At 44.9% G+C, this 21,370-nt stretch overlaps 1 protein-coding gene across 2 annotated transcripts in view; it reads left to right on the forward strand.

The window, feature by feature from the left end:
• Nucleotides 1–21,370, forward strand: part of TNFAIP8 (TNF alpha induced protein 8) — a 122,513-nt gene that overhangs the window by 55,117 nt on the left and 46,026 nt on the right. Inside the window, exon 1 of one of the 2 annotated variants that reach the window (XM_068535761.1) lies at nt 5,181–5,200. The exons of the other annotated variant lie outside the window; for it this stretch is intronic. The gene's annotated coding sequence lies outside the window, so the exon portion shown is untranslated. Of the gene's footprint in view, nt 1–5,180; nt 5,201–21,370 lie in introns of those variants that run through there. 2 annotated transcript variants of the gene reach the window in all.

Raw genomic sequence — 21,370 nt, forward strand, 5'->3', positions numbered from 1 at the left:
TAAATTTATTTATTTATTTATTTATTTATTTATTTATTTGTTTGTTTATTGGCTGCGTTGGGTCTCCGTTGATGCGCGCGGGCTTTCTCTAGTTGTGGTGAGCGGGGGCTACTCTTGGTTGTGGTACACGGGCTTCTCGTTGCAGTGGCTTCTCTTGTTGCGGAGCACGGGCTCTAGACGCGCGGGCTTCAGTAGTTGTGGCACGTGGGCTCAGTAGTTGTGGCTCGCGAGCTCTAGAGCTCAGGCTCAGTAGTTGTGGCACACAGGCTTAGTTGCTCCGCGGCATGTGGGATCTTCCCAGACCAGGGCTCGAACCCGTGTCCCCTGCATTGGCAGGCGGATTCTTAATCCCTGCGCCATCAGGGAAGCCCTCCTTTTGCTGTATTAGTGAGCATTTTCCAGATTAAACTAGCCCATGTGCTCTCCGTTGTCCTGAAGGACTTTGGATGATGAGAGGATAGAGGAGGGGAGACAGAAATGTTCGACAGGATAGGAAACTCTGGGCTCCAGTGGCCCCTCCTCATCTGTAAGAGAGGACTGCTTAGTGGGAAGGGAAAACGGGGCTCCGACATCTCTCCAGGAGGTGAGAGGTGGTTTTCTGGCAGTGTCTGCTCCTCAGTCACCACATGGAAGAAGCTTGTTTGATGTCAGCTTGTCGTTGGGTAAGTTTGTTCAGCTGTTAGATGGAGGAGGATGGGGTGGAAGACAAGTGCTGATGGTGGGTGCCTGAGCAGGGGGCCTCTGAGTACAAATGGGATGAGGCCCAGAACTGGGGGACACAATCATCCTTCCCCTGCAAATGGTCAAAACTGGTGTGTGTGTTTCCTGGGGGCAAAAATCAAGGAGAAACTTTACTCAAGACATGCTGTAATTTCTAATGGCTCTCTAAATTGAAACATTTCTGAAAGTTGTTCTCGTTGTTTTTTTTTAAATTTAGCTTTCCAAATAGCCACATGGGTAAAACTACAAAATGAAAAAGCTCTCTGTCCTCTAAAGGAGAATGGAGAGTAGAACTGCTTTGATGGCCTTCTCTGGAAAGTTGTCGTTTCAAGAAAATAACCTTCTGCCACCTTGAAAGCAAAGGGTTTAACAGAATCCAAATGAGAATGGTGGAAGCACAGATGGAAAGACAGCAGAACTTGGTGAATGAGAGACCATCCAAACCAAGAGAGGAATCAGTGATGACTGGCTGACAGGGTGATGATGGGATCCACAGAGGTTAAAAGAGAGAAGGAAATGATCAGGTTTGGCCACGGAAAGAGGATGAGGAATTCAGCTTGGGAAGTATCATATGTTGTGTATTAACTAGAAATTCTAGAAATTTATAGAGAAATTAACTCTACCATTGGAGAGTTTTTCTTGGCAAATTTAGAGTTTAATTAGTTTAGTATTTTATTACAAAGGATCGTGTTCAGTTTCACATGAAGGTTTGCAATGGAAGAATGCTATAAAATGTCAGGACTCTGTTTCTATTCAGCTCAGCAGAAAATAAACCACATTCAAGTGCCAGCATATTTACTGCAACAGGCGCTCGGTGTTTCTGTGCTTTGTAAAGTCTGATTTAGTGTTTTCATTGGTGGTGCGAGTGTGAAGAGAGATTGGAGCCTGCATCATAGGAAGACAGACATAAATGCTCCTTCTAGAGTCTTAAGATCTGGCTCTCGCCACCACTGCACTGCTAACCAGCCAAGCGGTTGTTCATTTATTTATTCATTTGTTTGTTTACTTGCTTCTGAGTAACATTTTATAAAATTTATCCTTAAAACCTACAAACAGGTACTATGTGATAGAAAAGTCTGCCTTCCCACGCTTATTTTTTATGTAGCCCATCTAGGAGGAGGCTGCAAAGTGCAGTCAATGTGAGGCTGGACTTGAGAAATCTCCACCCCCGCCCTGTCTCTGAGGCCAGGGCTGGCCCCCAGCAGCTCCAGTTCCCACTGTTGAACTCACTGCTCTGCCCAACCTTGAAAGGTGGGTGTCCAGGTGTGCTGTTTATTTTCCACACAGTCCCCTATTTGTGCTTTCTGTCTGGTGAACCAAGGACACTTTCGTGATATGATATGAAGAGAAAAAAGCCAACAGATTTGGAATGAGATCCTTATGTTCCTATCTTGGCATTGCACTGAGCAGGTATGTTAAACTTATGGAGCTTGGTTCCCTCGCCTGTAACCCGGGGATAATGGTGCCCACCTCCCAGGGTTTCGGTGAGGGCTGAGCGAATGTAGGGAAATCATGCCCGCTGCTCGGCATCTAGTGAGATTTCCCGACCCTGGTCCAGGCATGAACTATGCGCTTCTGTGCTGGCACAAGCCCTTTTGAGTGAGAGAGGGCGAGTCTGACCAGCCACTGTCTCCGTGATAACATCCAGAAAACGCTTCTGGAGCACCTTACCAGTCTCAGGCACTGAGTCCCCTGGAGTAATTCCCCTTTAGCGTGCCTTCCTCCCTTGCCAATGACTCCTTCCTCCTTGAAGAAGAGCAGATGGGCAAAGGAAGCAAGTTGAATCAAGGAGGAGACCCTGCTCAGTTCTCTGGTTTTAGGGAGGCCATTGAGAGGGTTGAGGTGGCTGGGAGAAGGCCAAAAAGGAGGGTCCAGATAGGACTGATGGGGAAAGGGGAGGGTCGAATGGAAAGAAAACAACACTACTCTTGGCAGTCACTAGATCCTGCACTAGGGGCTAGGGAGCATATGGGATGCCAAAGCATAAAGATCAAGGTGTTTTGCAGACATTTCCAGTTCTGACCCAGAGACTATAGAATCTGTTGAAATAAACAAGTGAAACGCAAATTTTCATGCAGCCATGAGGATGTGGGTGGCCATAGAGGAAATGTTTTTCCTGGGGTGTGTAATAAGCAGTCAGTGAAACTAGGCCAGAGAGAGAGCATGTGTTCTGGAGATCACCCTGGGCCTCATGGCTTAGGTCTCATGGCTTCTCTTCTCAGCCCTGCCCCACCTTGCAGGGCCCTGTTGAATATGCTGCTTCACCTCTTTGAAATTGCGCTTGCCACCCACCTTCCCAGGGTGGGGAGACAGTGGATTGAAGTGATAGTGCCTTGCTCTGAGATGCCTAGATAATGTGGAGAGCATGTACACTCAGGAGCAGGATCTGGTTTTCTAAAAGCCACCGTCACGTGCTTGCTTGCAGATAGCTGGAGAAGAAATACCACACAAGACGCACTCAGACTTCCCTAACGACGGCTTATTTAGCGTCGCTGCCAAGCTCCGGAGTGCCTCTATCACCAGGAATGCCAGTTGCACTCCCGGGGGCGTTGGGGTGCTGAGCGGTACCTTGCTTCAGCTGCAGAGCTAAGCTCGCCAGAAAGAGAGAGAGCCATGCGTACTCCTGCGCACCAATCACCTTTGTAAGGCTGGATCCGGACGGAGTCCTCGGCCGCTAGGCCATCACGCAGGGTTTCTAGGGATAGGAGTTCCGGTTGCCTCCCATCTCCCTGTCTCAGGGCACGGATGATGCTTCTGCACTGGGCAACTGTCACAACTGTTGATCCTTAACTCTGTCAGGAACGTCCTAATTGCAAGTCCTAGGGAAGCATAGGAGAGCTGTGTTCGTATCTCCAAAGGCAACTGAAGCGAGTTAGAGACGCTGTCAGATAAGGCTATTCTGTGAGTTTTGAGTGCTCCACAATCTCCCCGATCTTTAGCCTCTGCCTATGATTCTTCTTTCTTCCCAAATGGAGGATGAGCAGAATTTAAAATTACAACTGCTGGGACCGCTTTAAACGGCAAACTTTGAATAACTCTGAATACGTAAGACCTCGGCATTCTGGTCTCAAGTAAGAGAGGAAGGAGGGACGTCTTAAGGACATGACCTCCTGCCTGATCTGTAGCCCATCCAGATGTGTTGCTTTTCTTTGGCCGCACCGCGTGGCTTGCAGAATCTTAGTTCCCCGGCCAGGGATCGAACCCGGGGCCCAGCAGTGAAAGTGCCAAGTCCTAACCACTGAACTGCCAGGGGATTCCCTAGATTTGTTGCTGTTTATTCTCCCGTTGTTGGAGTGCTGTCTCCAAAATCAAGAATTGGTTCTCTCGGGCACGGAGGTGCCCAACGGATACATGAGACTCTAATGCTTGCAGCCTTCTCTGCCCTTGCTTCTCCCAGGCAGGACTTCCACGACTGTGTCTGGAGCATGTGCGAGGGCTGTGCTGCCATGTTGGCAGTTGTGTTCTGTGATGCCGTGCACCTCTCCCTCCTGCCTTCCCTTCCTGCAGCCTCACTGTGCTGCTCTGTTCACAGCAGTGGACAGAGTGGCTCCCGGTAGCCACCCAGCCATGCAGCTACCCCTGAGGCCACATTTTAAGGAAATGTGAGACCCTGCTTCCTCTGTTTAGATAAAGCATTTCTGCTCTTTACATTTTGTAACTTACCCTTGGAATTGCCAGTGTACCGGGGTTTGGGAGGTCTTTCTGATTTGGAGTCCTTCGCTTCCAGGAGGAGTTTTCTCTTGGCATCCTCTTTGACCCTTAGTCCCCGATGAAGTTGTCATAGCATCAAGGGGTCAGTCAGAATTTGGGGAGGTAACACAAAGGAACACAAAAGGGTGGTTTCTAAGGTATAAACTTCAAACCTCTGTGAGTTAGTCACATGATAACGCTGGCTGAAGGAAATGAGAAAAGTGTAATGTGTTTGTCAGTTGGTGTTGATTTGGTATTTCTTTCAGCCTCCTCCCTGATTTAGTAGTAGGCATTTGAGTTTTTTTTTTTTTTTTTTTGCTGGGCAGCTTGCGGGATCTTAGTTCCCCGACCAGGGATTGAATCCAGGCCACGACAGTGAAAGTGCCCAGTCCTAACCACTGGACCGCCAGGGAATTCCCTATAGGCATTTCATTTTATTTCAGGTCAACAATAATGCTTATTGCTATTTGAGCATTTGCTGTGAATCGGGCAATATGTTATTTGCTTCACATGGTTCTCTTTACATCTTGATAGCAATTCTACGAGGCAGATGATGTTATTCTCATTTGACAGAGAACAAAATTGTTCAGAGAAGTGAAGTAACTTGCAAGTCTACAAAACCAGGAAGTGGTGTGGCAGGGATTTGAACCTGACCCAGCAGACTCCAGAGCATTTGTCCATTGCATTCCACTTGGGATCTTTTTTGCTGAGTACCTAGTAGGCTCAAGGCAGAGTGTTACTGCTGCAGAAGATAAAAAATAAAATCAACAAACTTACCACACAGTTGAAGGTAAGATAGATTTGCCACCAAAGATAATAGAAGGACAACTGTTAGAGGTACCCAGAAAGTGTTACCGAGGAGGCTCAATCGAGGTGCCGTGGTGGTTAAAGGAAGTGGCTGAGATGGTAACACCTGTTTGGGATCCTCAGAAAAAGGATTTATAGAGGGGTTGCCCTTGAAGTGGGCCTTGTGGGACTGGCCGAACCTTGCCTGGTGGGGATGGATAAGGGAAGGATTTGTGGGTGATGATGACTGTCAAATGCCCAGGTAAATAAATAAGCTTCTAAAGAGACTGTTAGAGTGTACATGTGCATATATCTCTATGTATGTACATGTGTGTATTGCGTGTGCGTGGATGCAGTCATACATACATTCTTTATGAAGACCTTATCTTCTCTTCAAAAACAAATGACTAATGATTTTAAGTAGCAATGTTGTCCAAACTCTATTCTCTAGTTTTCCTGAGAACCAGAACACCTTTAAGCAATACTTACTATTAATAGACATTCATGTTTATACTGGCCAGGTAGGAATGAGATTTTTTTTAATTTTCTTTTTTCTAGGCATCTATGATTAGGGCTACTCCCTTTTTTTTTTTTCAAGTAACTGCTCCTCTTTCCTAGCATGTTGAAACGTTAGACTTCCTGTTTCTGCTTGATTTTGAAACTATCGCCCATTCACCTATCACAGGTGATCCCTGTGTCTCTGTGTAGTCGCGGTTTACGGGTAGCAAGTGCAGGCAGCGACCAGTCCGTCCCAGTGTGGATGCGGAGACCTCTCTGGAGTCACAATTAAAGGCTGCATAACGCATTCCACTACAGGTGATGAAACCCAGGTCCCAGAATAACAAGCAAAACAACTTTTAAAGCGACTGTTGTTGACCACTGTCTTCTGTGCATTGGTTTGGTAAACTTATGGTTGATTTTTCGAAAGGACGGTATCAATTCTGTTGAATTATTCTCGGGGAGGACTGACTGTCCCTGAAGGCGATACGGATGCCAGAGAATACACATCAACAGTGTGGCTGTGTATGTTTCTCTGGTCTGTGTGACTTTACCGAGACTCTGTGAAGCTGTCCTTCTGATTGATACGGGGGAATATGCTGAAACTAGGTGAGTTAACTGTACCCTCAGACTAACTTCGATGTAACATCTTTGTCAGAATCTGGCAGAATGTTCAGATGACTAAACACCGTGGTGTTGCTGTCTACAGGGAAATAATCTTTGGTCATGGCTTTAAAGTGGTTGTGTTCACTGTTTCATTTTGGTTTTTTTTTTTTTTTTGCTATGACTCTGGGTGTGGAGAACCGATATTAAGCTGACAGACGTTTGAGTACTGTGGGTGGAAAAAATGGCATCTGAAGTTTGCATGTAGACAGTTTCATTTGTACACAAATGAAGGATTGAAATGTTTCAGAAATGGGGCTCTGAACCGATCGAGAACTTTTTCACATAAAGTTTCTCCTTTTGACAATTTATATGTGTTTACTAACTCTCAGATGTCTCTGGATCCCAGTGGTCTGGTAGTGGCGGTAACACCTTGAGGAGAACTGCAAACACAAGGGTGTTTATTTCTGTTCTTGCATTATGTAGGGGTTTGTCAGAATATCACTGCTACCATTTCCTCTAACAGCCAATAAGGGATTTAACCCCACACGTAAGGCCTTTTGTACTTTAAAAATATACCTTAGGCTTGTTTTCAGCCTTACTTAATGCTTCTGTAAGTAAACTTAATTTTAAGATAAATTGGAAACGTTTTCAAGGATTGAAATAAAGAGAGCCTTTTAAGATAGCCCTTAAAGTTATATTGGTATTTACACACTCTTGTTCAAGTCTATACATAATATTTGTTGAGGTTTATCTAAAATTTTTCTGCTCAAAAGACTTTCTGGACCTTAAATTGAATACTAGGAAGGAACTAGAAATTGGAAGGCATAGATGAGTGTTAATATATCTCGTTTCTTGGCCCATGAATTGAACCTCTGGCAGCCAATGCTATTTCGTAGAGCCGTGACTACTTCTGTTATGTGGAACGTGGTCACCTGGACATCATTTATATGAAATGTACATTTGCCTACCAGATGCCCAGAGCTGTGTGTGTGATTGTCTGTCAGCTTTCTTTATATATGTATATAGACACATTCTATCCAATATATAAAACTGGTTATGTGTCTGTGACTGTATATCATGGCATATATACAGTTGGAATCAGAGCCAGGTTTGCTTGGGCAGGTTTTGTGGGAGAAGTGAATTTTGGGTAGAGTTCTACAGCAGGGGTTAGGGTAAGTAATGTACTTTGGCAGAAAGAAGCAGACATAAAACTTCCAAGGCTGGAGTGATTACATGAAATGCATTCGTGAATAAGCATGAACCATTTAGGAGCAAACGTAAATTATTTGTTGAAAATAGCCAGGCTAAAAGTGAAGAGGAGGCAAGGAGATAAGTATATCAGAGAACAGGAGGGGTGTGTGGGAGCTTCTCTAGTCTGTGTGGCTGGTAAACGTCAGCCGTGGAGACCAGCACACCCAGACCATGTCGCCATCTAGTGGAACTGGCTGAAATGCACGGGGGGCATCACCACCTCTTCTCGTTGCAGGTTAAATTAATAGTGTGGTCATCTTGGCAACAGAGAAGCTTACTTCTCTTTCCCCTGGGGATTTTAGATGCAGAGTTTGAGAAAGGAGATGGATGTAACTGTGCTCCCCCCAAAAGTATTAATTTTGACTCTAGAAAATGGAGCTGAGCACCAATATAAAGAATCTCCCATAGACAATGTTTGGAGGCCGTGGTCTTGCTGAGAGTGTAGGATGTATGTGGCCCTTCAGCAGCTCAGAGCATGGAACGTGCAGGAAGCAGCACTCGAGAGGGTCTGCAGCAGAGTGAAAGCCCACCACGTACGTCTCTGGGTTGGCTTGTTGTTTCATGTGGTTATGGAGTCCAACCTGTACAGTGGTGGCAGAGGACATGGACACCGCAGCCCACAGACCTCAGAGCTGGAAGTCATGGTAGAGAGCTGTACTCCTCCTACCCTCCCTTCCACCCACCCGTGCATGCATCCATTCAGCAAAACTTAATGAATTCCTCTTCCGTATCAGGGACTCTTCCAGGTACCAGGGATACACCAGTGAACAAAACAGAGAGAAATCCCTGCCCTTGGAGAGTAGACATTCTACTAGGGGATATAGACAATAAAATAAATAAGTAAAATATATAGTAGGTGGGATACTATTAAGTGCTAAGGAGGAAAAAAAATGTTTTTAAGCTGACTAGGAGGATAAAGACGGGGGCGGGGTGTGTGTGTGTAGGATTTGCAATTGTGTGTCCTCACGGAGAATGTGATATTAGACTCACCTGAAATATGTGAGGGAGCCACACCTGTGAATAACCTGGGGAAGAACATTCCAGGCAGAAGGAAAGCAGATGCAAAGGTCCTGAGGTGGGAGTGGGCACGGTATTCCAGAAACAGCCCTAGTGCTGATAAGAAAGAGGACAGGGGATGAACCAGAGAGATGGTGAGGGGCCAGATAAGGTGGCACGTTGTGGACAATTATGATGAATTTGACTTTCACTAGGCATGAGATGAGAAGCTGTTTGATTTAGTCTAACAGTCTCATTTTACAGATGAAATTTAGGACAGAGAAATCAAATCAGGTGTCCATGGTTATTCAGCATGATAGTGCCAGAGCTGGGATGGGAACCTGCCTCCTAACGGCCCACTGCCTGCCCAGGCGGGGTGCACAACCACACACAGGCCCAGACTTCCACGTGCAGTGGTTTAAGAGGAAGCCAGGTGCTGGGGGCTCCTCCAGCAGCTGTTTGGTTGTTCCCCCAGCGTGAACTACCTACCTATGGAGGCCCCACAGCAAACATAAGAAAGGATCAGACCTCTTAACTCAGAAGAGTCCTCTGCCCCAAATGCCTTCCTTTGTTTGAGTATAGAGACAAATCCTTGGATTTTCCCAGTGGTTACACGCAAGAATCTACAATCTTGTAAAGCCTCCCTACGTTCATTTCTAAGTTAATTGGATATAGTTAACATCCAATTCCTATAGTCCCAAATGTTTGACCTCAGTTCTCAGTATCACACATCTCCATAAAAGTTAGTAAGATGGCGTATTACATGTTACTTAAAATGAATTTGAAACAGAATTACCAGCTGAGGAGAGAGCGAATGGTTACCATAAAATACAGTTTGGCTTGGACAAATTTTGCCCAACATTCTTGCTTTACTGTGAGCCAATTCAAGCTTTTTTTTTTTTTTTTTTTTTCGTCTATCTCCTTTAGATCTCATGACAGATGTCCTCTGGACACAGGCCAAACCCTCTAATCTCACTTTCTGATGAAGGTCAGACTAGTGCTAAGTCTAGAGGAGAATGGCTTTGTGCTGTCGTCTGCATCACCTCCTGTCCTTTAATCACCGTGGCCTGTATCTTGTGCACAAAGCAACATGAGGTCTTTGCATAAGGCTGTCCCATCTTGTGGAGAGAACTAACTCATCCCTATCTCTTGCCCCTTCTTTCCTTTCCTTTCCCCCTAAAGCAAAGCTCCCATTATAGGTAATGTGAGATTTATATCATCATCTTATTTTGCATTTATATTTGTTTGCATAGTACTTTCTCTCCCTCTCTCTCTCTTTGGGTTTTTTTGTTTGTTTGTGTGTTTTTTGCCAAACAAGGTAATTTCATGTGTTCATTTGTGTACGTTGTCTTTAAATGAGCTCTGAAACCCCACTGCCATTAGCGTTGCATTCTTCGGAATCCTTTCGGTGGTTAAAGTCTTTGTCTCCCCCTGGAGCCAGAGGGCACGGACCCCTGTGGTCCTTTGATTCCTGGTCCTGAGGAAAGTAATGCTCCTGGTGGAGATGGCTTTGGTGAGAACCTGAGAAGGAGTGCTTGCTGGAGGAGATTCCATTATCAAAACTCAGGACAGCAAAGCAAATGCAGAAATGCAGGTATTTTTGTGGAGGTTGCTAGGAGCAGTAAGTGGGCCTTAAGAAAACTTGACAAGAACCATTTCTACATATCTGGCTTATGAACAAGTATTTGCTGCACGTGGGTGACAGAGAATGAGAGCGCTGCGTCAAAGGTGCCTCGAAAGACAACCTAATTAAAAACTTAGCTGATTTCTCCAGTTTCCAGAAAGTTCTTCTGTTGGAATTTAGTGTTTCAGCTGTAAGGCTGCAGTGGAATTTAGTGTTCCAGCTGTAAGGCTGCAGTGGAAAGCTAAGTGTTTTAGCTGCGTGCTGTGTGTATTTGTAACAAGCAGCGCCAAATGGACTTTGAGCACATCCGAAGGCAAAAATCTGGCCTGACCTTATTAGGCCAGTGTTTTCCATTGTTGATCTGCCCCTTCTCTGCTATTTAACAACTTCTTAGCCTTCAGGGAATGTGTCCCCGAGCTTCTCACCATACCCTTAGCTCCTGGGAGAAATTCCAAAGTAGGCCTGACCTGACCCTAGATTGGGATCTGGAGCTTTTATACACACACCTTCCCAGCTCCTTGTCCTGCCTGCCTTCCAAGTCTTGCTCTTTCACCCCTGTGAGGAAAGCAGCCACCCCGCTGGGGCAGGGATGTCCTCACACAAGGCCCATCAAGATGTCCCATCAGGGATAGTGGGGCAGGGCCATGCTGGGAGGAGGAGTGGAGGAGGATGCCCAGGGACCCAGGTCCTACCTCTCATGCATCCCTCCCTGTGTGTGCCACTAAGGTATCTCAGCATCTCCTCCCCGCCGCCCCCCACCCCCCAGGTTTCTGCTCTCAGCTACCACTGCCATCAGGTAGACAGGACTTAGCCCTGCAGGAGGGGGGGCATGCAGGCTGCACTCTGGCCTTTGTCAGGCAGCAAGCTTGAGGAAATGGGAGAGAACGGTTTGGTCAGCGGTGCATCCTCAGCCTCCGTTACCCACTGTCCTAGGGGCCGGGCACGTGGTAAGGCTGGCAGCAAGGTGAGAAGTTCTCAAGCACGTTCCTCATTTGCGGCCCACGATGTTGTATCAGTTATGGCTCTTCTTGTGCAAGAAAGGAACCCTAGTTTGGACTGGCTCATACAAATGTGGATTTTTTATTAGTTGCATAAGTAGAATGAGATTTGATTTAGCAGTGCAGTGATGTCAAGGACCCACTTTTTCTCCAGTCTGCCTTCTGTGGTTAAGTTTCTTCCTCAGCTGGCTTCTTTCATGCTGGTTAAATGTCTGCAGCAATTCTAACTTCATACCCACAATACAGTGTCCAGAGGAGAGAGAACTGGCTTTTGGTAATTCTATCAGAGGAGTGAGTGACCTTTGCCAGAAGCCCCCAGCACATTTCTGATGTCTCATTGACCCAGATTGGGCCATGTGCCCAATCTTAAGCCAGTTTATTGAGTAAAGAATGTGCTGTGTTGATTGGCTTAGGCTTGGGTTGCCTAAACCAGTCACTCTAGGGCGAGGGGGATGGGATTACTATGACTGTTCGGAAATGGTCAGGGCTGAACCTGAGAGCTGGGGGCTGGGGTCAGTTTCTCCCTCTAACAGCAGGCTGCTCCCCAAGGAGCAGGCAGGCGGACGGAAGGAAGTGATGGGAAGTCGGCCACGGTGTCTCCTACACAGGCTTCCTTTCACCGTGTTTTTTTTTTTTTCTTTCCCTGTTGCTTCTTATTTGGTGTCTGGCTATGGTCTAATACAGCAAATGGAGCCCGGCATATTGGATTACCAACCCCTCTCCCCCACCCAGTGACAAATGACACAGATGCTATCAGGGAGAACAAGGATACAGAGTCCATGAACCACAACAGTACTGCAGATCAGAGAGGGAAATTCTCAAACACAGACCTGGTCTGGTAAGCGCTGAGCGATGAGAATAAGAACTAGAGAAGATTAATTACAGGCAGCCCCTTCAACCTATGGTAATTATATGCCCCCATAGAACACTGGAGTCCAATATAAAATTTTTTAAAAAATCAGTGTAAGAAGTCCATACGTCCCTGTAAAGAATACCCTTACACTTTATATATATGAGCTTAATTGCCATGTTTGATTATTTTATCTATTTTAATGGATATAACTGAACTCTGGATAATGTAAAGACTTTCAAGCTGCACACAAATAAACAAAACAGGGCAATTAGTCATAAGGAGTTTCATTTAGTTGATGCCAGATGAGACCTCCAGGAGAATGGCTATCTAGGACAGGGGATGGGGCTGGAGCAACTTTCAGAGGGCTCTTGAGGGAGTGAAAGGCATGGTGATATAAAGAAAACACCGCTTCTGTGATGAGTAAATTGGGATAGAAGAGGTGCCAGTTTATCTTTGTAGATGAAATCCTTGGCTAGGGTATAGGATTCCAAACTCCCAAACCTTGTCCCCAGCCAGCCAGTATTCCCTGCCACATCCCCAAGGGAATACATGCACAGAGGGGCCAACCAAAGCAGAGGAACCCCTTTATTATCAGTGGGCTTTGACCCAAACCCCAGTGATGACCTCGAACCAGGCTGCCCTTGTGGGTCACAGAAATCAAGTGCAGGAACACTGGGCTAGGCTGCAGAAGGACACGGAGGCTGCCCCGAGGGGCTAGTCACAGAAAGGACACCTCCACTGTGGAGGTCTCCGAGATCTACGTTCTAGTCCCTCTTTTTTTTTTTTTTTTTTAATATTTATTTATTTATCTTTGGCTGCATTGGGTCTTCGTTGCTGTGCGCGGGCTTTCTCTCATTGCAGCGAGTGGGGGCTACTCTTCGTTGCGGTGTGCGGGCTTCTCATTGCAGTGGCCTCTCGTTGTGGAGCACGGGCTCCAGGCACGCGGGCTCCAGTAGTTGTGGCGTGCGGGCTCAGTAGTTGTGGCGCACGGGCTCAGCCGCTCCATGGCATGTGGGATCCTCCCGGACCAGGGCTCGAACCCGTGTTCCCTGCATTGGCAGGAGGATTCTTAACCACTGCGCCACCAGGGAAGCCCTCCTAGTCCCTCTTAAGATGCTTGTGTGATGAGCCTTTGGACTGGTCATATCAACTTACTGGACCTAATTTCTCATCTGTGAACAAGTTTGAGGAATGAGGAGATTGAGAGGACCTCAAAGCCTTCTTTGAGCACTAGCTTTCTGATTCTTGGATTCTATGCATAGTGTGATAGGAAATGTCATGTGGAACCAAGATGAGTTTCGGGGTGAGGACCTAAATCCTCTTTGCCAGCACTTACGGACAGACAAGTGATGGCACAGTTTCTGTATTACATGTCATAAATGTCTTAAATAGCCATCAAGTGGCTTGACTGGCTGAGCGCCGGGTGTGAATTGCTCCAAATTGAGTGCTGTTAGTTGGATCCTACAGATGCTGTGGTATAGCCACAGCTCACTGAATAGAGGGATTGTTTCCTTTGCCAAGCCAGGCTTGGATTTTGGCTGCCAGCCTTCTGTTCTGGGACATCCAGATGTCAGGGATCTTGTGGGAGCAGTGAGATCAGACGGTGACTCGTGGCAGATGCTTCTGTTCAAAAGTGGTTTCAAAGCCATGGTCACGTGGCTTATCCTGGGACAAGTGAGCCCCACTGGTGTTTTCAGTCTCCTGTTTTGTTAAGAGTCTGATTGCAAGCGGTGCTGCACACTGTTGTGGTTTATTGTTTTTTGGTGATCCTATGACTCAACAACCCACACATGCTCCGCTCTGAAACGTTAGCCCTACCTCAGTAGGAGAGGTTGTTTGTTTTTAACATCAGTCTGCATAAAACGGTGGTCCCAAACTCAAATGTCTACAAGAACCAGGCAAAAAGTATCAGTGCGTAAGCAGTGCTTTATATGAACAGTTGCAAGTCTTGAGACCTGTGGCAAACTTGCAGAGAACAGTTCTCATCTAAAGGCATTGAAGTTCAGATGAAAAATAAAACTTACGTGGCCCAAGAAAACTCTGAGCTGGATTCAGTCCTAAGGCTATCAGTTTGTGATTCTTGGGCTATAAGCCAGCTAACTTGAGCTATCATTGATATGTTTGCTCAGCTTCAGAGATGCCAGATTTTATCGATGTGAGCTTTTTGTATTTTTGTTTTTATAGTAGATTTTAGCTTTTTACCTTAGGTTAGAAAACTGGCTATCACTGGGGTAAGTGGGCCACCATAATTTTTACCCACAAATTGCAAATACTTGAAAAGAAACCATGTCCTCAGTGAAAATCATTTCTTTGGTTCAGTGGCCTTTGGAGGCGGAATCAATTTAGAGAAGCAGAGATGGAAATCTCAGTCAAAACAATTCTGAGTATTTTACATCATTAGAAAAATTTACATCACTAAAGATAGGGAACCCAAGCATTTGAAACTCACCCACCTGCCTGGCAAGTTGTCTGCTGGGTTTGTTTACTCCTCTTTACCTTTTCTTGGTGTGAGGCAGGCAGGAGGTTAGTGAGCAGGGTGGAGTTGGGGATAGGATAAACTTGCATTTACTCTTTTCCCAACCCTCCGCCCCCCTCCCCCCTCCCCACACTCTTAATTTCTGCATTCCTGCTACCACCTGGGATGCCCTGTGAAGGAACAAAGAAACCAGTGAGTTCATTTACTCTTAGATGTTAGTCATTCACAGGCCTCTCCTCCAAGGTACGCTTGTATTTTTAAAAGAACCTGATGGTAGAACAGAAAATAGGGCAAAGTTTAGCCCAAAGTACCGCCTCTCTAATGAGAGTATTTCCTGTAGTGCTAAGAGGATAATTTGGGGCTTGGGAGCCTCCCAGGCGCCTTAGAGATAACACCTTGTGTTGCCCTGTTTCAGGTAAGACCTGCTGGGCTAGCACCAGCCACTGAGCTTGGAGAAGGGGGTTCGACTTCATTTTTTACTTATTTTTTTAATATAATTTAAACTTGTGTGAGAGTCCATGCAAATTATTGCAAATGTGTTTTTGTAAGAGATTGATGGCGCCAGCTTCCCTGTGTCTGGTATTGGCCAGTGGGAGAGCTTTGTGAATTTAAATATTCCTTCAGCAAAGTCACTCAATTCAAGCTGTGCTAAAATCGTGTTCTGTTGATGGTGCTTTCTCCTCAGAGTACTCTTCCAACTTACTCTTCTCAGTGAGGTTCCGTAAGTGAATAGTCCACCAGTCCTTCTTCTACTACCTTAATACCAGTTTATTCTGCAACCCCTTGCAATTTGGCTTTTACCTCTAGTTCTGTTACTACATCGTCTTTCTCAAAGATCCCCAGTGGCCAGTTGATTTTCATATCCATTGGCTTTTTCTTTAATCTTCCTTTCAGTTATTCTTTCACCTGTGGACTGTTAAACATGCTGTTAACTCTACCTGGAACCGTTCTTCCTTCTTTTCTCTCCCATCTCCCCTTCCTTGGCTAATTCCTTGACTGTCAAGTTTTAGCTTAGGCATCACTTTTTTCAGGAAGCCTTCCTTGATGACTCCCTCCCCCAGGTCCGATTTAGGTACTGGTCCTTTGAGTCTTCATAGCACCCCGCACTTCTGTGCTATTGCACTTATCATACTGTATTCTAATTAGTGTTCTTCACCCTCACCCACTCTACTGCGGGCTTTGTGAGAGCAGATACCGCGGTTGTTTTATCTACACCATTTGCCTTATATGTGTACACAGTAGATGCTCAATAAATACTTGTAGAATGAAGAGCTACATAAATGAAGATGACATCTGAACAGTGACGTCTTCAGCTTTGTCTAGAACAGATGATGAACCCCTGACTTCTTCCATCAACCTTTGGTTCTCCCTAAGTCCCTTGGACCTCCAATTAGAAGATGTAGGGCTTTCCTGGTGGCGCAGTGGTTGAGAATCTGCCTGCCAATGCAGGGCACACGGGTTCGAGCCCTGGTCTGGGAAGATCCCACATGCTGCGGAGCAACTAGGCCCGTGAGCCACAATTACTGAGCCTGCGCGTCTGGAGCCTGTGCTCCGCAACAAGAAAGGCCGCGATAGTGAAAGACCCGTGCACCGCGATGAAGACTGGCCCCCGCACCGCGATGAAGAGTGGCCCCCAGTTGCCGCAACTAGAGAAAGCCCTCGCACAGAAACGAAGACCCAACACAGCCAAAAATTAATTAATTAATTAATTAATTAATTAATTAATTTAAAAAAAAAGAAGATGTAGAGGGGTTGTCAGATACTGTCAATAAAAAGTGATATCTGACTCTGAAGAAGAAGACAAGTGTCAGGAAATCCTGACCATTCCCATTCAGCCACTCATGACCAGGCAGAAGCCCTCTCCATTGCTTATGTTGAACAAGTCAGGGTCACCTATGGATGAAACCAATGGAACATATGAGTTTTAAGGGTTCTGACCACCAACAGAATGGGAAACACGTTGTTCAGGAGAACAGGCAAGTTGGTGGTGATGATTTTATCATCATTATGGAGGAAGAACTTAACGTCTGTTTGGCAACTGTAGAGAAACATAGCCTAAGAGAGGAATTGATAAGTATTGTGTAGATACAAAACTGTGTAGGTGGTACTATGCTTTGCAGGCCGTTTAAGAAATTTTCAAGATAATTTTAACCATTTGCAATTTCATTTTACTGATTTTAGAACCCAATGTCCCTCCTCTCACCTGTGAAAACATTACTCTCCTGTATTAAGGGTGTTACATCTGTCTGTAGATCTATGTATTAGGACAGGCTTTCTAGAGCAGTTAAAAAGAATGTGAAATGTTGATCATATGCTTCTTCTTGTCTCTTGAAATTGGGTAGGAATTGTTGACCGGGTGTAAAGACAATGAAAAAGGATAAATTTATTAGGCAAGGCTTAGTGAAAAATGTAGGTCCATATATATATATATTAGAGACTAGTGTAATTAGCAACAATAGTCTATTTTGTAGGACAAAAATGAAGTATGTTCCACAGCCTTTGTTTAGTGAAGAGGAGGTGTCCTATGCAATCTGTTGTAGAAATATTTTCATCAAAGGCTGTGAGGTCTGTGGGTAGCAGCACTCCCTGAAGAGCCCTGGTTGTCTGGGAAGTTGGTCTGGTAGAAGAACACATCCCCACACTCGTTGTCCTGCTCAGGCTCAGACTCAGATGTGTGAGTGGAGCCACATTCCCCCCTGCCACATCTGTGCCTCCTCTGGACTTCCCCTTTTCTATTCATGTCTGGCTCCCCCTTCCTCCAAGTCAGCCAGGCTCAGAGCCTCTGAGTCGGCTTTGTTGTCTGACCTCTCTTACTGCACTATATGCCTCTTCTTTTGGAGCATATGGCACATTTGCCTTGAATTAAAATGATCTGTGCTCTGCTTATTCAGACACATCCTAAGATATAGGAAAGGAGCATGGAATGAGGTCAGAGGGACCCGCATTCCAGTCTCACTTCACATTCAGTCCTAGCTAAGTGACCTTGGGCCAGCCACTTATTTCTCTGAGGATCCGTATCCTCTTCAGAAGCAGATGCAGCCAGTAATACCCAAGATTCCTTCCTTACAGGATTATCATGAGGATCAGTGGTGATGTATACAGAAGCACTGCAAGAGCTAGAATATACCACCTTGCTGAGATGTCGTAAGAGTAGAGATATGTTCTGTAATGTGTGTGGCATAATACCTAGCACATAGTAGGTGTTTGATAAAGTATACTTATTATTGCTGATGATATGAAGACATAGCTTAATTTAAACACATAAATTGTTTGGTACTAAACTGAGTTGCTGGTTCAGAATTTGGGGCTATGGCCAAGTGGGATACTTTTTCCTTCCTCTGGTCCAGATAACAGGATGTTTGGGACAACCAAAGTGCTGCCTTTCTACATTCACAGGTTAATTCCATCCGTCAAGAAAACAGATGGCAAAATTAATTACATATTGTGCAACAATGGATCCCAAATTGGCCTCAGAAAACAGAGCATGTTGTAAATGCAAACAGCCTCTGAGGGAAAACTTGCTCCTAAGAGACTTGCTTAATAGAATGTTTATCACCTCAGAGGACTTCATGCCTTGAGTAAAAGAGGTGTCTGGAATTTTCCTCTGGGGTTTATTAGTATATATTATTCAGGTGGCCTGGTGCCGGATGTTAGTTCTTAGTTTAAAGGAAACAGCATTCCCACTCTGAGGAAGGTGGGGCCGCTGCTCTTTTAAAGTGGGCAGCTTCTGTTGGTACCTTGCTGGCCCTGGAAATTCCATCAGCTGAAATGAAATTTTGTTCAATCCGTCTTATTCATGGCTCCTAGGACAACTGTGGTGGGTTTGCTAGGGGGCTGGCGAGGTTGCCTCTATAAAGATAAGCACAATCCATTGGTTGAAGCCTAGACTCCAGTGGCTTCTACTGGGGCTGTTTGCATTTGCTCAGCACTCTGTTTATGAGGATGTTAAGAGGAAGTGCCTCCATTCTGTGCATGTTGTAAAACAGAAGGTTTGCAGCTGTCAGAATTATTTTCTTCTTGGCTTTTTATCCGATAGAGTTTTGGATTGTTGCAGATTACCAGCCTCAGTTCTCCAGATGCAATGCAAATTTTCTTGTTTTCTGTCTTTGAAGATAACAGATATTTATGTACACAGTTCCTTGTAACGTATTTTTGGGGTAAGGAGAAATTAGGCTTATGCTTACATGTTGTCATAATTCAATATTATGAAATGATTGAATGATTATTTTATTAGTTATGTAGTGTCTTCACAGTATCCAGTGTGTTCTACTCTCTAGAAAGGAGAAAAAAAAAAAAACCCACAAGATATAATCTTATGTTCCAAATAGCTTACAGATCTGCCTCAGAAGACAACTAACATCCAGAGTATCAGCTTTAAGTGTTAGAAGTTCACAGTGGAAGTTAAGTTCACTGCGGGCTTCAGTAGGCTTTATGGAGGAGTTGAGACCTGAGCTAGGCTTTGGGGTTAAAAAAAAAAAAAAAAAAGAGCGTAACAGCAGAAAAAATAGACCTGCAGCCTGTTCCAACCGTGTGGCTGCACAAGATGTGTCATAAGGTTTGTTTCCAGTAATTTCCAGTTAATGAAAACAAGTGTCAAAGTTTCTGAATGATTACTTACTTTTCAAATCATTCATGTGTACTTGTGTATGGGGTGGGGAGCAGTCATGATTTTGCCACTAGTAGCGTCATTTACACTCACTTGCATTGCCAGCGCTTTCTTTGGGAGAGAGAGGTCGTTGTTCCAGCTGGCATGCTGGGCACCTGGCCCATAGCCTGCTTAGCTCAGCCGCTTTCGTGTGTGCAGGGACTGTGGCAGGTACGAATCATTGTATTTCTAGCCTCAGTGGGCATTTGAATTTTCAACCCATGGTCTCATTTAAGGGAAATCAGCTTGAATCTGTTAGATAATACCAGCTAGCGATGATAGTTAGACTAACAGCTGTGGGAACGGAGGGGAAAAACGGCTATTCGGGAAACATTTTGACTGTGGGACTTAGATTAGAAATAAGGGGACACAAAGCAGCCTAAGTTAATGATAATCATAAGTTTCTAGCCATCATTTGCCCGAGTAAGAACAAATTTAATATTATGAAGAAAACCAAGATGCTGGGGGTGGGGGAGTGATCTATCTGTGCCTTCAAGTATAAGGATACTCTCTAGGTGAGTATCCTTCCAAGGTGAGCCTAAGGAACCTTCCAAGCAGACTTGTCCTAAGGGCAGCTGGAAACATATAGGCTGGAGCAAATGTTCCCAACATCTTTACTCATGGAACCCTTAGTGTCTCAGTAATTTTTTCATATCATTTCTAGGATACAAGAAGTACCTAGCAGTTTCACTTATGAAGTGCTTAGGTCCCAATAACTTAATAAGTAGTTATGTACTATTAACTTTGTAGCCATGTGAAAAAATAATACACATAAAGTGAAAGGTTAAAAAATAATGTTTTTATTTCATTCTTCACCAGTTACTTACTAATGGAATGGGTGCATCTGTTGGGCCTTGCATGTTTCAGTCAGGATCCAATCAGGAGATAAAGCACATGATAATTTGAACAGGAAAGTTTAATATAAAGAAATATTCGCTAGCAAACAACGAATGGTGGCTCCTAAAAACTTAAAAGTAGAATTACCATATGACCTAGCAATTCCACTTCTGGGTACATACCCAAAAGAATTGAAAACACGGACTTGAACATGTATTTGTATACCTATGTTTATAGCAGCATTATTCACGATAGCCAAAACGTAGAAGCAACCCAAATGTCCATTGATGGATGAAGGGAAGAAACAAAATGTGGTATATACACACAGTGGAATATCATTCAGCTTTAAAAAGGAAGGAAATTCTGACACATGCTCCAACATGGATGAACCCTGAGGACGTTAACTAAGTGAAATAAACCAGTCACAAAAAAGACAAATACTGAGTAATTCCACGTACATGAGGTACCTAGAGTAGTCAAATTCAGAGAGAGAATGTAGGATGGTGGTTGCCAGGGGGCTGAGGGGAGGGAATAATGGAGAGTTAGTGTTAATGAGTATAGAGTTTCAGTTTTGCAAGATGAAAAGAGTTCTGGAGATGGATAGTGGTGAGGCTTGCACAACAATGTATGTGTACTTAATACTACTGAGCTGTACACTTAAAAACGTCTAAGATGGTACATTTTATGTGATGTGCATTTTACCACAATTGAAAACAGTAATAAGAAAGAAAAAAAATTTTTTTAAGAAATATTCATTTTGATGTTAGGAAGTAAAGAGAATTCTGAAGAACAGAGGAATAACAAATATAAAGAGCGGCCTCTTCCCCTGGGTTTGAAACAAGGCACCAAACCCAAACTTGCCCTCTCTTCTACTGTAGACCTTGTTGGGGAGAGGATGGCTGGCCTTGGCTCCTTGGATGGCAGAGAAGTCACAGTAGCGCTGTGCTGGTAGAACTTGCTGGAAATCCATCCTCTAGGATGCCGAGGAAATGTTCATGGGGAGGTTTCTCACTGGAGGGGCTCTGCTACAAAACCACCTAAGGGGGATGCCCGCAGAAGCTGCTGGGGGATGCCAGCAGAAGCTGCCGGAGGCTGGTTGGTGCTGACCATCATGTACAGCAGGAGCCAGTTGCTGAAGAAGGTACCTGCATTGCAGGAACTGGGGGCTGGAGAAGCCATGTATGCTTGTGGCAGCTTGCAGCAAGAGCACACCAGAACCAGGAAACAAAAGTTCCTCTTCCTGTAATGTCTCTCCATGGCACTCCACTGACAAAGCTTAGGGTAGAACCAGCTGGCCAAAGAAAAAATATGTAAAGTTCCATCTTTATTTTTGCAGAGGGTGAATTGGAGCTGTGAGGCAATAAATTGATCACTGGCCACCTCACAACTT

Source organism: Eschrichtius robustus, chromosome 2 (genome assembly GCF_028021215.1).
Source record: "Eschrichtius robustus isolate mEscRob2 chromosome 2, mEscRob2.pri, whole genome shotgun sequence".
Taxonomy (NCBI): Eukaryota; Metazoa; Chordata; class Mammalia; order Artiodactyla; family Eschrichtiidae; genus Eschrichtius; species Eschrichtius robustus.